This window comes from Schistocerca gregaria, chromosome 1 (assembly GCF_023897955.1).
Source record: "Schistocerca gregaria isolate iqSchGreg1 chromosome 1, iqSchGreg1.2, whole genome shotgun sequence".
NCBI classification, from domain to species: domain Eukaryota; kingdom Metazoa; phylum Arthropoda; class Insecta; order Orthoptera; family Acrididae; genus Schistocerca; species Schistocerca gregaria.
In genome coordinates this window covers 11544979-11559654 of record NC_064920.1, presented here as the reverse complement: position 1 = coordinate 11559654, position 14676 = coordinate 11544979, and positions in this window count along the sequence as shown.

Below are 14676 nucleotides of genomic sequence, written 5' to 3'. Positions count from 1 at the left end.
ATCTAAATGGGAAGTAGTATAAAAGCCAGCTGGGACCTTGCGCGCGTCACTGTGCTTGGTCCGCACAGGACAAGAATGACTGTGGCACTTGACTGTCATTTCTGCGTGTCTGTGGTGTCAAAAAGAGCATCAGGGACGTTACCCTGGATCCAGAAACTGATCCATACACCTCAGTTTGCTTAATGTATGGACATGGCTATCTGCCCTCCACCTACATTCTACTTTTCACCTCTTTTTGCCATGCAGTTTGAGGCGCAATGTCACAAATTGCGTTGTCTCTCCTGCCAGACGTTAGTCCTCCCTCGGGTATTAGTGTGTGTGTGTGTGTGTGTGTGTGTGTGTGTTTGTGTGTGTTGTTGTTGTTGTTGTTGTTGTTAGCGTAAATTAGTGTAAGTAGTGTGTAAGTCTAGGGACCGATGACCTCAGCAGTTTGGTCCCTTAAGAATTCACACACACACACACACACACACACACACACACACACACACACACACACACACACACACACACACACACACACACATATCTTTTTGACTGTCACAGATATTTAAAATTAGTCTTTAGCATTACATAAAATTTAAACACATGTGCATAGCTGATTTTGACTCTGTCCCTTTCGCAAGTAATCAATTTACTGAATGTTAACACTAATGAAATTGTGGTTAGTCATATGAAAATACTGGTACATAATCATAGGTAAACATGAGACACATCATAAAAGCAGATACCATATACCAGAGGTGAAAAAAAGAAAAAGAGAAAAGAAAACAATGAAATTGTTAACAAAAGTGAGTTGAATAAGTCTTCCACCACTGTTATTGTAAGGATACATGAAGATCAGATATCTTGTTGTACCTTTAATTCAGATAACCTCGAAAGGTGTTAAAGCAAAATAGGGTCTTGGAAGGAACTACCATCCCAGGCACTACACTAACACAGTCAGTCAAGATAGTTGTGTCCGAGATTAATTTATGGACTTCAATAAATTCTTTTCTCAGTAAAATCTTTTATCTGTTTTAAATCCTTAGTTACACCTCTAAACTCCTCACTAAGTCACACTTTCTAGTTGTAGTTTGTAACTGTGATATTCTACTGTTAATTTCTAATTAGAAGAGTCAGTAATATGCTTCTTGATTGTCTGAACTGGCTTATCTATGTTACCTTTTAGAGCAGTATTCGTGATTTCTAGTCTGTTGTTAAATTCATTAATTGTTTGTTCCTTTTCCTTGGCGGTTGCCTTTTAAAAAGTAATATCATCCCCTCGAGCTTTACTACTCGCATTTGTTAGCCTTATTTGCATAGAGTTTAGTACTCGATTCACTCACTCTCTTAAACAGATAAGTGGCCTCTCGCTACTACCGGCATGCGGGAATCCAATCATATAGATACAGGGTGTGGTAGATAAGTAATGCGACTCAGTCTAGAAAAACAAATTTATTGATCCAATTTGTACAAAATGTTAATATTCTTCAAAGTACTCGCCTTGGGCGTCGACACAACGTTGCCAGCGCATTTTCCAACTTCATAGGCCCCACTGTAGTCCGTTTGAGTTATCCCAGTTAGTGCCTTCGTGACAGCACGTTGGATGTTCAGAATATCGTCGAAACGATGACCCTTCAGGCATCTTTTGATCTTCGGAAATAGGAAGAAATCAGGACGACTCAAGTCAGGGCTGTATGGTGGCTGTGGCAGAACTTCAACTCCAATTCGGGTCAAGTAGGAGGTCACGAGGAACGCTGTGTGCGCCGGAGCGTTGTCGTGGTGGAGACGCCAGTGTTGAGCAAGGTCTTGTCGCTTCCGTTTGACGGCTCTGTGCCGCTGAAGGACTTCTTTGTAGAATTCGGCATTGACAGTCTTCCCCTGAGGGACAAACTCTTTATGAATTAACCCCCACTTGTCGAAAAACACAATCAGCATTGTCTTGATTCGGGACTTTGACACTCTTGCTTTCTTCGTCCGCGGGGATGCCAGTGTGTGCCACTCCGAGCTCTGGGCTTTCGTCTCCGGGTCATACTGGAATGTCCACGATTCGTCGCCTGTTACTATGTTGTCTAAAAAGTCTGGATTATTTTCCGAATCATTCAACATCTCACGGCAAACGTCCACTTGTTGTTGCTTTTGTTCGGCGGTGAGCACTCGGGCAACCAATTTTGCACAAACTTTCCTCATCATCAGATCTTGCGTAACAATTTGGTGAACCATAAATTTATTCACCGAGACCTCATCGGCGATCATTTTGAGACTTAAACGATGGTCGGAGTCCAGGAGTTCTTTCACTTTGGCCACCGTTTCATCCACACGACTCGTTGAAGGGCATCCAAATTGTTCCATGTCTTCAACAGTTTCCCTCCCGTTTTTAAATTCATTAAACCACCGGAACACTTGAGCTCTTCATAGGGAGTCTTCTTTGTAGGCCTCCGTAATCATAGCAAAAGTTTCTGGAGCAGTTTTGCCCAAGCGAAAGCAAAATTTGATTGCATACCGCTGTTCTATCGAGCGATCCGTCTTCAGCGTTTTCACAAGTGTCACGGGCACACAAACAACGTAATACGCGAAGCTCGACCCTCACTGCACCAGAGCTCCGACGCGACTGCGAACCAGTTCTATTGTTAGCTCAGATCCCCCACCACGTGACGTACAGGTGGAGACCTGCAAGCGACTGGGGCACCGCGCGGCCGCCAGTCTCATTACTTATCTACCCCACACTGTATGTGAACTATGACAGTACACGTGTTCTGTGTCATACAAGTGGTAGCTCTTAGCTCGTACTGCCAGATGGATGGAATACAGCTTACTGCTTTTCCTTCCACGACACCATACACACTATCGCAGTACTCCCTCTGTTGCATGCTATGCATCTCCCCAAACGAGCAGGGTATCATGAAGCCTAGTAAAGCTACTAACGTTGTTCTGCCTTGCAGACGTACTGCATCCCTGTACATGCATAAATACAAAACAAAATTAGTAAAATAAATACTCTGAAATGCACTGCTACTTTCCCCAAACTGGTAAGTTGCACTACAGGAAGCAGGTCAGCAGTCTTCCGTAACTCAGCATAAAATAGCAGGGTGCCACCTCAAATGGCTGAAACCGAATGAGAACTGTTACGTGTCTGTACTGGGATCCAGTGAGGCCACATGTCTGTGGAACTGTGCAGTTGTATGCATTTGACATTTGAAGGTTAATGAATCCAAAGGACTAGAAAAGTGAGAGTGGCTGAAGAGGCAGCTGTGATCAGTAGAGAATAGTGAATGAGGTATCATTTGACAAAAAGCTGCAGATTCCTAAAGGAATGGTTAAAACCCAGCAGACAGGACCAATGCACATATTTGACAAGGACAGTATCCACACTGTAGTAGTGGTATATCAAAAGTTGTGTTATCCCGGTCTTTGCCATAAGCCGTCCCATTCCATTCGCACTTCAATGCCTGATGACAAAGGGAGTGTGTATACAACAAAGCAACTTCCATTCAGGGAAAGAAGACTTTGGTAAGTACCGTATGTTATGTTTCAAGCACATGCTTTGCTTTTTACAACAAAATACCTCATTTGTGTCTCTTTGTGAATCTGCTGTCCATTGCAAAGTGATTTGTGTGCTTGTGTTCTTTAGATGTGTTAGCCTCCAAGCATGACAGCATACAAATGTAGAGTCTTACAGATATATGACCTCCTTTCTTGATGTCATTTGTTATCTGAGCTGGGGCACTCCCTGGTTTGTAGTTAACTTGTGCTGTTTGAGGCTTTCCCGCACTGCATCTGCTTGATAGGTTCCTGGGAATTATGCCGGATAGTATTGTAAAAACTGCACAATATTTCAGCGAGACACCTGCCCGCCATCATCAGGTGCTACTGTCGTGTCGCTGAGAAGCTCACCAATTTATATGTTGGCTTCCTAGAACAGCGCAAGCACCTGCGGGGGCATATCAAAGACCAATTGTGGACGGCGTCAAATACCAGAACCCTCTGCTGGACCCCGTATGCACGTGCGAGGTGTTGGCTAAGGTTTCCCATCTGTGTTGACTCGGTGCAGTTGCTAATCTGCAGCTGACCATTCCTTAGTGCTGCCAAGGCTGGCTCAGGTGAAACCCCATGTCTCTGTTTATAAGGTCACTGCTTATACATATTTCAACCATCTCTTTGATGACGATGGAGTCCCAGTATGTGAAAGCATACGAGAGGATTTTGTATTTTTCATAGTTCATACCGTGTCCTGTGTCAAGGCAGTGTTCAGCAACCGCAGATTTCTCTGGCTGACCCAACCTCGTGTGATGCTGCTGAAGAAATAAGGCGAGAGGCTTGCAGATCAATAACCAGGATGCCTGCACCCAAGCATAACGTCACGTGCTCCATTCTATAAAAGAAGACAATGATATAGTAATTTTACCAGCTGACAAGGGTAATGCCACTGTTCTTCTGCCTGATACATCTTTATTTTGGCATGATTATGGACTTACTATATGATACAGCATATCGTCATCTCCAGAAAGATCCGACGGATGCCGTACAAGGGAAGACATCCATTCTCCTCAAATCCAGCAGACTTCCTGACCATCTGTAGAAGAGTTTAAGAGAATGAGTACCAGTTCTGCCACACCTTTATGGCTTGCCACAGATACATAAGGAAAATGTTCCGCTTTACCCTATTGTCAGTAATATAGGTGCCCATACATACCACCTAGCTAAACATCTGGCTTATCTTCTGAGTCCCACGGTGGGGAAATGTGAACACCATATTCGAAACTCAGAAGATTTTATACGGTGGCTGAAGAACCTGCACCTAGCGTCTACCGACTTACTAGTGAGTTTCGATGTGGTTTCTTTGTTCACACGGGTGCCTCTGATGGACTCATTACAACTCATAGGAGCTAAGCTGGAAGAGGACATGTTATACCTTTTTAAACACATGCTTACCTCGACTTAAAAATTTTATTTAACGACCAGTATTTTGATCAGACTGATGGTGTTGCTATGGGTAGCCTCTGTCTCCCATAGTAGCTAATCTTTTTATGGAAGATTTCGAGGACAAAGCACTTCAGATGGCGGTTTTGAAACCCAATTGTTTTTGGAGATATGTAGATGATACGTTTGTGGTATGGCCGCATTGGACAGCAACGCTTTCTTCTTTTCTGGAACATCTGAGCTCCCTCCATCCAAGCATCTGTTTCACCATGGAGGTAGAGAAAGATGGCGAGCTCCCATTTCTGGATGTTTTAGTTCGTAGAAAAGGAGACGACTCGTTGGGTCACAGACTTGTTCTACAAGCTACGAGCTGTCGTCATCCCTCACGGTGCAGCGGTGTATTACAGACGCTAGTGCATATGGCTAGAGTCATCTCAGATCAGGACAGCTTATCAGCAGAGTTTAGCCATCTCCGCTCTGTGTTTGCCCAGAACGGGTACTCTGAGAAGCAGATCTGGAATGCATTTCGACCAGCACGCTCCAAACCTCAAGAACAGCCTGAAGAAGCAGAGACCACTACAGGGTTGTTTTTTCTACCGTGTGTCTGTGGCGTGTCTTTTAAGATGGGCAGAATTTTCAAGAAATACATGGATTAAATGTGTTTTCCGGCCTCCAGCACGAGTGCAATCAATGCTTGGCCCTGTTAAAGACTACCTCGACCTGAGGAGACCAGGAATATATAAAAGCCTGTGCCACTGTGGGAAGTCAAATTGGCCAGACGTGCCGTACTGTTAAAGACGCGAACATAAATGTCACACAAGGCTGGGTCAGCCAGAGAAATCTGCGATTGCTGAACACTGCCTTGACATGGGACACAGCATGAACTATGAACAAACCAAGATCCTCTTGTATGCTTCCACATACTGGGACCCCATTATCAAAGAGGCAGTTGAAATACGTATAAGCAGTGACCCAATAAACAGAGACATGGTGTTTCACCTGAGCAAAGCCTGGGAGTCAGCTTTGGCGGTACTAAGGAATCGTCAGCCGCAGATTAGCAACTGCACTGAGTCAACGCAGATGGGAAACCTTAGTGCAGATGCTTAAATTGCGAGCATGAATGGGGTCCATCACTCCCGGCCGCATCTACCCACTCCGGGGCGTGCTTCCGCAGGTCGTGACTCGTTTCTGCAGCAGGAGGCTCTGGTATTCGATGCCGTCCATGATTTGTCTTCGATGACATTATGCCCCCGCCAGTGCCTGCATTGTTCTAGAAAGCTGAAATATTTTCGGTTTTTATAATATTAACCAGCGTACTTCCCCGGAACCTATCAAGCAGGTAGTTAACTTGTTTTGCAATAATTTTTCTACCAAGTTTATTGCTGTCAGTGGCTCAAGTATTTCAGTTTCTTCACTTCATTTGTCTAAATTCTAAGTTCAAGATGCCACAGGAAAAATTTTAGTGTCAGAGTGTCCACCCAAAAATAATTTAGGTTTCACATGACAGCCTACACTACTGCAAATTCTGAGCCAAACTCCACCAGTTCTGTACCTTATATGACACTTCACAAAATTGACAAAGTCCAGTAGATATAGACACCATACTGTTGCCCCAGATGTCACAGCTTTCTCCTCATGACACAGCATTACACTATCTGGTCTGCCTTCACATTATCTAAGTGGTACACCCCTTGCTATGTCTAGGCGCACCACTCCCTTAATACGAGGGTCGGTCAAAAAGTAATGCCTCCCATTTTTTTTCTACTTAAAAAAATTAAGTTAAGTGAAAAATTTGAATTTGGCGCCATTCCTCAAACCTTCTTCTGCAATCCACTGCAGTAGTAACTTTCTCTGTCAACAGGTGGCAGCACAGCAGAAGTTTGTAAGATGGCCAACATCGATGTTCGTTTGAGACAGCGTTGTGTGATTGAATTCTTGAATGCAGAAGGTGAAACGCCCATACGCATTCATGAAAGACTGAAGAAGGTGTATGGTGTTGTGACAGTGGATGTCAGCACTGTTAGACGATGGGTTCGTCGTTGTAAGGAAGCTGAAGGGCTAACACCGTTGACTGACGAAAAGCGGAGCGGCAGGCCGGTGAGTGCAGTGACTCCACAGAACATTCAGCAAGTTGATGACATTATTCGTGGTGACCGTCGGGTGACTGCAGATGAAGTGTGTTGCATTATTTCTCTTAGTAAAGGCAGTGTGATCACGATTATTAAACAATTGGGGTACTCAAAAGTTTGTGCACGGTGGGTTCCAAGAATGTTAACCGATCAGAATAAAGAGGCAAGGAAAACAATAGCCTCCCAACACTTGCAGCGCTTCCGTTTGGAGGGAGATGAGTTTCTGAAAAAAATTGTGACCGGGGACGAAACATGGGTGCATTTTTTTGAACCCGAATCAAAGAGGCAGTCAATGCAGTGGCGTCACACAAGCTCGCCGAGGAAGAAAAAATTCAAAACTGTGCGATCGGCAGGGAAAGTTATGGCAACAGTTTTCTGGGATACAGAGGGTGTGATTCTGGTTGATTTTTTGGAGCAGGGATGCACAATAAATTCTGTTCAATACGTCACAACCCTCAAAAAACTTAAAGCACGTCTTCAGCGAGTTCGCCCAACAAAATCAATGGCAGATGTTCTTCTTTTGCATGACAATGCAAGACCACACACCAGTCGTCACACCTCTGACGAGATTGTCAAAATTGGATGGGAAGTTTTGCCTCATCCCCCATACAGCCCTGACCTGGCACTATCAGACTTCCATCTGTTCGGGCCACTAAAAGAAGCTCATCGTGGGATTCATTTTGAAGATGAGGAGGCCGTCAAAACATCCGTGCGTCAATGGCTTAGGAAGCAGAGCTGTGATTTTTACCGTGCTGGGATACATACCCTTGTTCAAAGATGGACCAAAACTGTAGAGATGGGCGGAGATTACATTGAAAAATGACAAAATGATCCTCAATGTTGTGGTTTTCAACCTATGTAATTGCATTTAAATTTCCTGACAATTAAACGTAGAAAAAAAAATAGGAGGCATTACTTTTTGACTGACCCTCGTACATCTTAACACTTCTTGTATAGTCTTAATCAAGAATTCTCACTTATTGTTTTCTCCCAACCCCCACCCCATTCCTAAAAAAAATTGTTGGAAATTAAAAATTAACATCACACAGGCATACAGTCATTATGTTTCTTGTACTGCGATCACGCTGTACTTATTGGTTGTCATATATACTGAAGCACCAAAGGAACTGGTATAGGCATGCGTATTCAAATACAGAGATATGTAAACAGGCAGAATACGTCACTGTGGTTGTCAACGCCTAGACAAGACAAGAAGTATTGGGCAGACTTGTTAGGTGGGTTACTGCTGCTACAATGGTAGGTTATCAAGATTTAAGTTAGTTTGAATGTGATGTTGTAGTCGGCACACGAGTGATGGGACACAGCATCTCCAAGGTAGCAATGAAGTGGGGATTTTCCCATTCGGTCATTTCACGAATGTATCGTGAATGTCAGGAATCTGGCAAAACATTAGATCTCCAACATTGCTGCGACTGGAAAAAGACAACAGAAGAGATTCGTTCAACATGACAGAAGTGCAACCCTTCCACAAATTGCTGCAGATTTCAATTCTGGACCATTGACAAGTGTCAATGAAACATCATTGATATGGGCTTTCGAAGCTGAAGGTTTGATTACTGGATGACACAAACCTTTACACCTCACCTGGGCCCGTCAACACTGACATTGGACTGTTGATGACTGAAAAGATGTTGCCTAGTTCGACGAGTCTTGTTTAAAATTGTACTGACCAGATGGACGTGTCCAGGTATGTACACAACCTCATGAATCCATGGACGCTGCATGTCAACAGGGGACTGTTAAAGCTTTTGAGGCTCTGTAATGGTGTGGGCATGTGCAGTTGGATGATACGGGATCCCTGTTATGTTTAGATATGATTCTGACAGGTGACACGTACATAGGCCCCTGTCTGATCACCTGTATTCATTAATTCCCATTGTACATTCTGATGGACTTGGGCATTCCCAGCTGGACAATGTCCAGATTTGCTACAGAGTGCCTCCAGGAAAACTCTTCTGAGTTTGATCACTTCTGCTGGCCACCAAACTCGCCATTATTCAGCATATCAGGGATGCCTTGCGATTTGTTGTTAAGAAGAGGTCTCCACCCCCTTGTACTCTTACAGATTGGTAGAGCCCTGCAGGATTCATGGTGTCAGTTCCCTCCAGCACTACTTCAGACATTAATCGAGTCCACACCACGTCGTGTTGTGGCACTTCTGCATGCTCGCAGGGGCCCTACATGATATTACACAGATTTACCTATTTCTTTGGCTCTTCATTGTAGTTTCGAGAGTCAGTAACTATATCATAAACATATAACTCTTTGGCTTTATTATTATTGCTATGTACTAATGGTATCACATACTGTTGTGTGTGGTGGTGCTTTTTCTTCATTTCTTGGGGTTAATGGCTAAAGTTAATTAGAATTTTACAGTGTCTGACAGCTAATATATAGTACTTACCTCACCTCAGTACAGCCGATAGATACATAAAACACAACAGAAAATTTACATTCCTAGCTTTCGCAACTTAGGTTCCTTCATCAGGGAGGAGAGAGGGGAAAGAAAGGGAAGAAGGGAAAGTGGATTCAGTTACTCACAACCCAGGTTATGAAGCAACAGGGAAAGGAAAACAGTGATGGTAGCAAGGATGGAGGCATCCATCCATCCTTTCCTTTCTTTCTCCTCTCTCCTCCCTGATGAAGGAACGTAAATTTTCTGTTGTTTTATGTATCTATCGACTGTACTGAGCTGAGGTAAGTACTGGCCAGCCCCTCTATCTCTTTGTTAGTATTTGTTTCACATCTTCATATGAGATTTTTCATGTAATCATTTATTAGCTAATATATAGTGTTCCACAAATGTATTTACTCTATTTTACAGTTCTCAACAAATGTAATCCATTGATATCTCCTTAACCACTTCCTCAGTTTCAAAAATTATTGCTTAATTATGTATTCTAAAACAGCTTCAGAAATTTTTAATCTAACTTAAAATTCCCATTCAGACTGTGTAAGTGGTTTCATCGTAGCTCAACAGATGCTATCAGCGATGCGTACAAATCCATATAGCAATTTTTTCTCCATTTCCCCATCTTCATTATGAGACACTGTTGCTACTATTGTCACATCTTGCTTCTTCTCAGTAAGGTATTTGTCCTTTACATTGTTGTGTTGGTCACTGTAGCAGTGAGGACTGTCACAGGGAAGGTAGAAGAGAAGTGGTGATGGTCAGTGGCAAGAATCCAAAAGTGATGCGTACATTAAACTCTCAAATGCTTACAATACTTCATTTCTAAACAGAAAATAATTCCAAAGTGTTTGCTTCCGTCTTTGTCTCACTTGGTCTTCCACAAACTGGTATTGCAGCTTCATCAAGTGTTGTCTTCAGTGTCCCCTATTCCCCTTTTACTGTTCCAGGTTGATTTGTAGGTGTCTTATTTCCTAAGATTATCTCTTAGTTTTCTCTGGTTTCTTCTCTTTTGCTTTCCACACTTACTTATCTCTCTAGTCTGTGTGTTCCATTCTTTCCATCACTACTCATGGTACTCTTCACTTTCACTCTTGGATACTGACAGTATTACCCTAATTTCAGTGATGTTCCTATTCAGTTCCTTGTTAAGGATGATACTATCCACAAGTGTGCTCCTTTTACAGTCACAGCTGTACCATCTTACATTATGAACATTTCATTTCTTGTACCATAAATTGTGAATTGTCAGGCTGTATTTCTTGCAGAAATCTAATAGTCTTCTTTTTTCAGTATTTCATCGTATTCATTTCTCTCTGTGCCAGTCGGGGCAGAGATTTAACCTACAATGATCATATTTTGGCCGTTTACTTATGTCAGTATTTCCTCCTCGAGTTTGTATTTTTTTCTGACTGACAAAGCATGCTCCTGCAGTACCTAAAGATTCTGTCTCTTGATTGACACTGTAAACTACTTCTTCCTGTCACCCTCTTTTCTTTGTAAGTCTATTTCACAAGCCTCCACCCACTTTTCTTCATATTCCTAGTTCGTTTACAGTACAGCACTGCTGAAAACTTCTAATCAGCTTTTTTTCTTTCTTGTCCCTCCACCCTCCTCTCCCCCACATTGTCTCTACCAATATTAAGATGTTTAGGGTTTCGTCATTCAAGCAAATGTAAGATTATTTTTTTTCAGTTTTCCGTATCAGACACTATAGGTTTAGCATTTCATTTCTTATCTGTTTGTACAGCCACATCCCTTTCCTTTAAATCAAACATTCCCAAAGTGTTTTTGAATATATATGGAAAGCAATGCATGAATCGTACTAACTTGCAAGGCTGATGTAGCCTCACCAGAGTCCTGTCTCCTGATATTTTTTTCAAGACTTCTGTGGGGCCTTTGCAGCCGTCTTAGTGGCTACAAAACACATGTGGTCACTGACTTCATCCCTTTTTGCTGTTGTTCTCCTCATCAACATGTGAATCCAAAATAGTTTCTCCATATCAAAATTATTATAAATCAAATTAATACTATAAACTTTCATAAAATAAGACCAGTGAGCTCTGTACATGACACAGAAACAACCTATGTGCAGTGTATGTTTTGGAGGGGGAGGGAGGGATTTGGGTGTCTTAAAACATTATTTTAATGGTCTTTTTCCATCAGACGTACCGGTACAGTGTATAAGTGCGCATCATCAGAAATAGAGCACTGCCTTTACACAATTCTTGGGCATGAAGTACAGTCCCCCCCCCCCCCCTCCCTCCCACTTCTGTTAAGCATATATCTCAATAAACTTAGCATTGAAATAAAACTCTACTTCATATCATATTCCTTTCTTTGCAGTGTTGTTTCCAGATTGTTTTCATTAATGAATTGAAGGAAACTGATAATTTTATTCACAGTTGTTGTTTATATTCTAAATGTTGTTTCTCTAAAGTGATATACTTCCATTGTGTTTGCTGGCAACTGAACAGGAATTTTTTTCTTTTCTCTCTTCTTCATTTTTCACAAAGGTCTCTGCTTCAAACATGGATATTGTAGAGTTAAAGTTTACAAATGAAAATCTTTCATTCTTTCATATGTTGTTACAGTGCATATTTCTTTTGATATGATAGTTCTCAAGAATCATGGAAGAAGGTTGTATACGTGGAAGAACCCTGGAGATACTAAAAGGTATCAGATAGATTATATAATGGTAAGACAGAGATTTAGGAACCAGGTTTTAAGTTGTAAGACATTTCCAGGGGCAGATGTGGACTCTGACCACAATCTATTGCTTATGACCTGTAGATTAAAACTGAAGAAACTGCAAAAATGTGGGAAATTAAGGAGATGGGACCTGGATAAACTGAAAGAACCAGAGGTTGTACAGAGTTTCAGGGAGAGCATAAGGGAACAATTGAATACAGTAGAAGAAGAATGGGTAGCTCTGAGGGATGTAGTAGTGAAGGCAGCAGAGGATAAAGTAGGTACAAAGACGAGGGCTGCTAGAAATCCTTGGGTAACAGAAGAAATATTGAATTTAATTGATGAAAGGAGAAAATATAAAAATGCAGTAAATGAAGCAGGCAAAAAGGAATACAAACGTCTCAAAAATGAGATCGACAGGAAGTGCAAAATGGCTAAACAGGGATGGCTAGAGGACAAATGTAAGGATGTAGAAGCTTATCTCACTAGGGGTAAGATAGATACTGCCTACAGGAAAATTAAAGAGACCTTTGGAGAGAAGAGAACCACGTGTATGAATATCAAGAGCTCAGATGGCAGCCCAGTTCTAAGCAAAGAAGGGAAGGCAGAAAGGTGGAAGGAGTATATAGAAGGTTTATACAAGGGCGATGTACTTGAGGACAATATTATGGAAATGGAAGAGGATGTAGATGAAGACGAAATGGGAGATACGATACTGCGTGAAGAGTTTGACAGAGCACTGAAAGACCTGAGTCGAAACAAGGCCCCCGGAGTAGACAACATTCCATTAGAACTACTGACGGCCTTGGAAGAACCAGTCCTGACAAAACTCTACCATCTGCTGAGCAAGATGTACAAGACAGGCGAAATACCCTCAGACTTAAAGAAGAAGATGATGATAATTCCAATCCCAAAGAAAGCAGGTGCTGACAGATGTGAAAATTACCGAGCTATCAGTTTAATAAGCCACGGCTGCAAAATACTAACGCGAATTCTTTACAGACGAATGGAAAAAGTGGTAGATGCGGACCTCGGGGAGGATCAGTTTGGATTCCGTAGAAATGTTGGAACACGTGAGGCAATACTGACCTTACGACTTATCTTAGAAGAAAGATTAAGAAAAGGCAAACCTACGTTTCTAGCATTTGTAGACTTAGAGAAAGCTTTTGACAATGTTGACTGGAATACTCTTTTTCAAATTCTAAAGGTGGCAGGGGTAAAATACAGGGAGCGAAAGGCTATTTATAATTTGTACAAAAACCAGATGGCAGTCATAAGAGTCGAGGGGCATGAAAGGGAAGCAGTGGTTGGGAAAGGAGTGAGACAGGGTTGTAGCCTCTCCCCGATGTTATTCAATCTGTATATTGAGCAAGCAGTAAAGGAAACAAAAGAAAAATTTGGAGTAGGTATTAAAATTCATGGAGACGTAGTAAAAACTTTGAGGTTCGCCGATGACATTGTAATTCTGTCAGACGGCAAAGGACTTGGAAGAGCAATTGAACGGAATGGACAGTGTCTTGAAAACAGGATATAAGATGAACATTAACAAAAGCAAAACGAGGATAATGGAATGTAGTCAAATTAAATCGGGTGATGCTGAGGGAATTAGATTAGGAAATGAGACACTTAAAGTAGTAAAGGAGTTTTGCTATTTAGGAAGTAAAATAACTGATGATGGTCGAAGTAGAGGGGATATAAAATGTAGACTGGCAATGGCAAGGAAAGCGTTTCTGAAGAAGAGAAATTTGTTAACATCGAATATAGATTTATGTATCATGAAGTGGTTTCTGAAAGTATTTGTTTGGAGTGTAGCCATGTATGGAAGTGAAACATGGACGATAACTAGTTTGGACAAGAAGAGAATAGAAGCTTTCAAAATATGGTGCTACAGAAGAATACTGAAGATAAGGTGGATAGATCACATAACTAATGAGGAGGTATTGAATAGGACTGGGGAGAAGAGAAGTTTGTGGCACAACTTGACTAGAAGAAGGGATCGGTTGGTAGGACATGTTTTGAGGCATCAAGGGATCACAAATTTAGCATTGGAGGGCAGCGTGGAGGGTAAAAATCGTAGAGGGAGACCGAGAGATGAGTACACTAAGCAGATTCAGAAGGATGTAGGTTGCAGTAGGTACTGGGAGATGAAGCAGCTTGCACAGGATAGAGTAGCATGGAGAGCTGCATCAAACCAGTCTCAGGACTGAAGACAACAACAACAACATGATAGTTCTCTTTAGACACACATTTCCAGTTAGCCTTATTTTTAAAAGTTCGCTCTGGCACGTACTGCTTGATTTTCTCTACTACATCGTCCATATTTTCTCTTTCTGTTGGAACATATTTGTGAAAGTTGTAAGTGCGAAGAGGCCTACGCCCACTTGTGTAACGCGGCTCACTTACTCCACAGCTGATATGAGGGAACGGAGCTCAGCACTTAAAGGTTGTCAGCTCTCCCAACTGCATGTGTGAAGCGAGCTCGTAGGAGAGGTAGAAACATATTTTAAGCTATTTTGTAAGATAGAA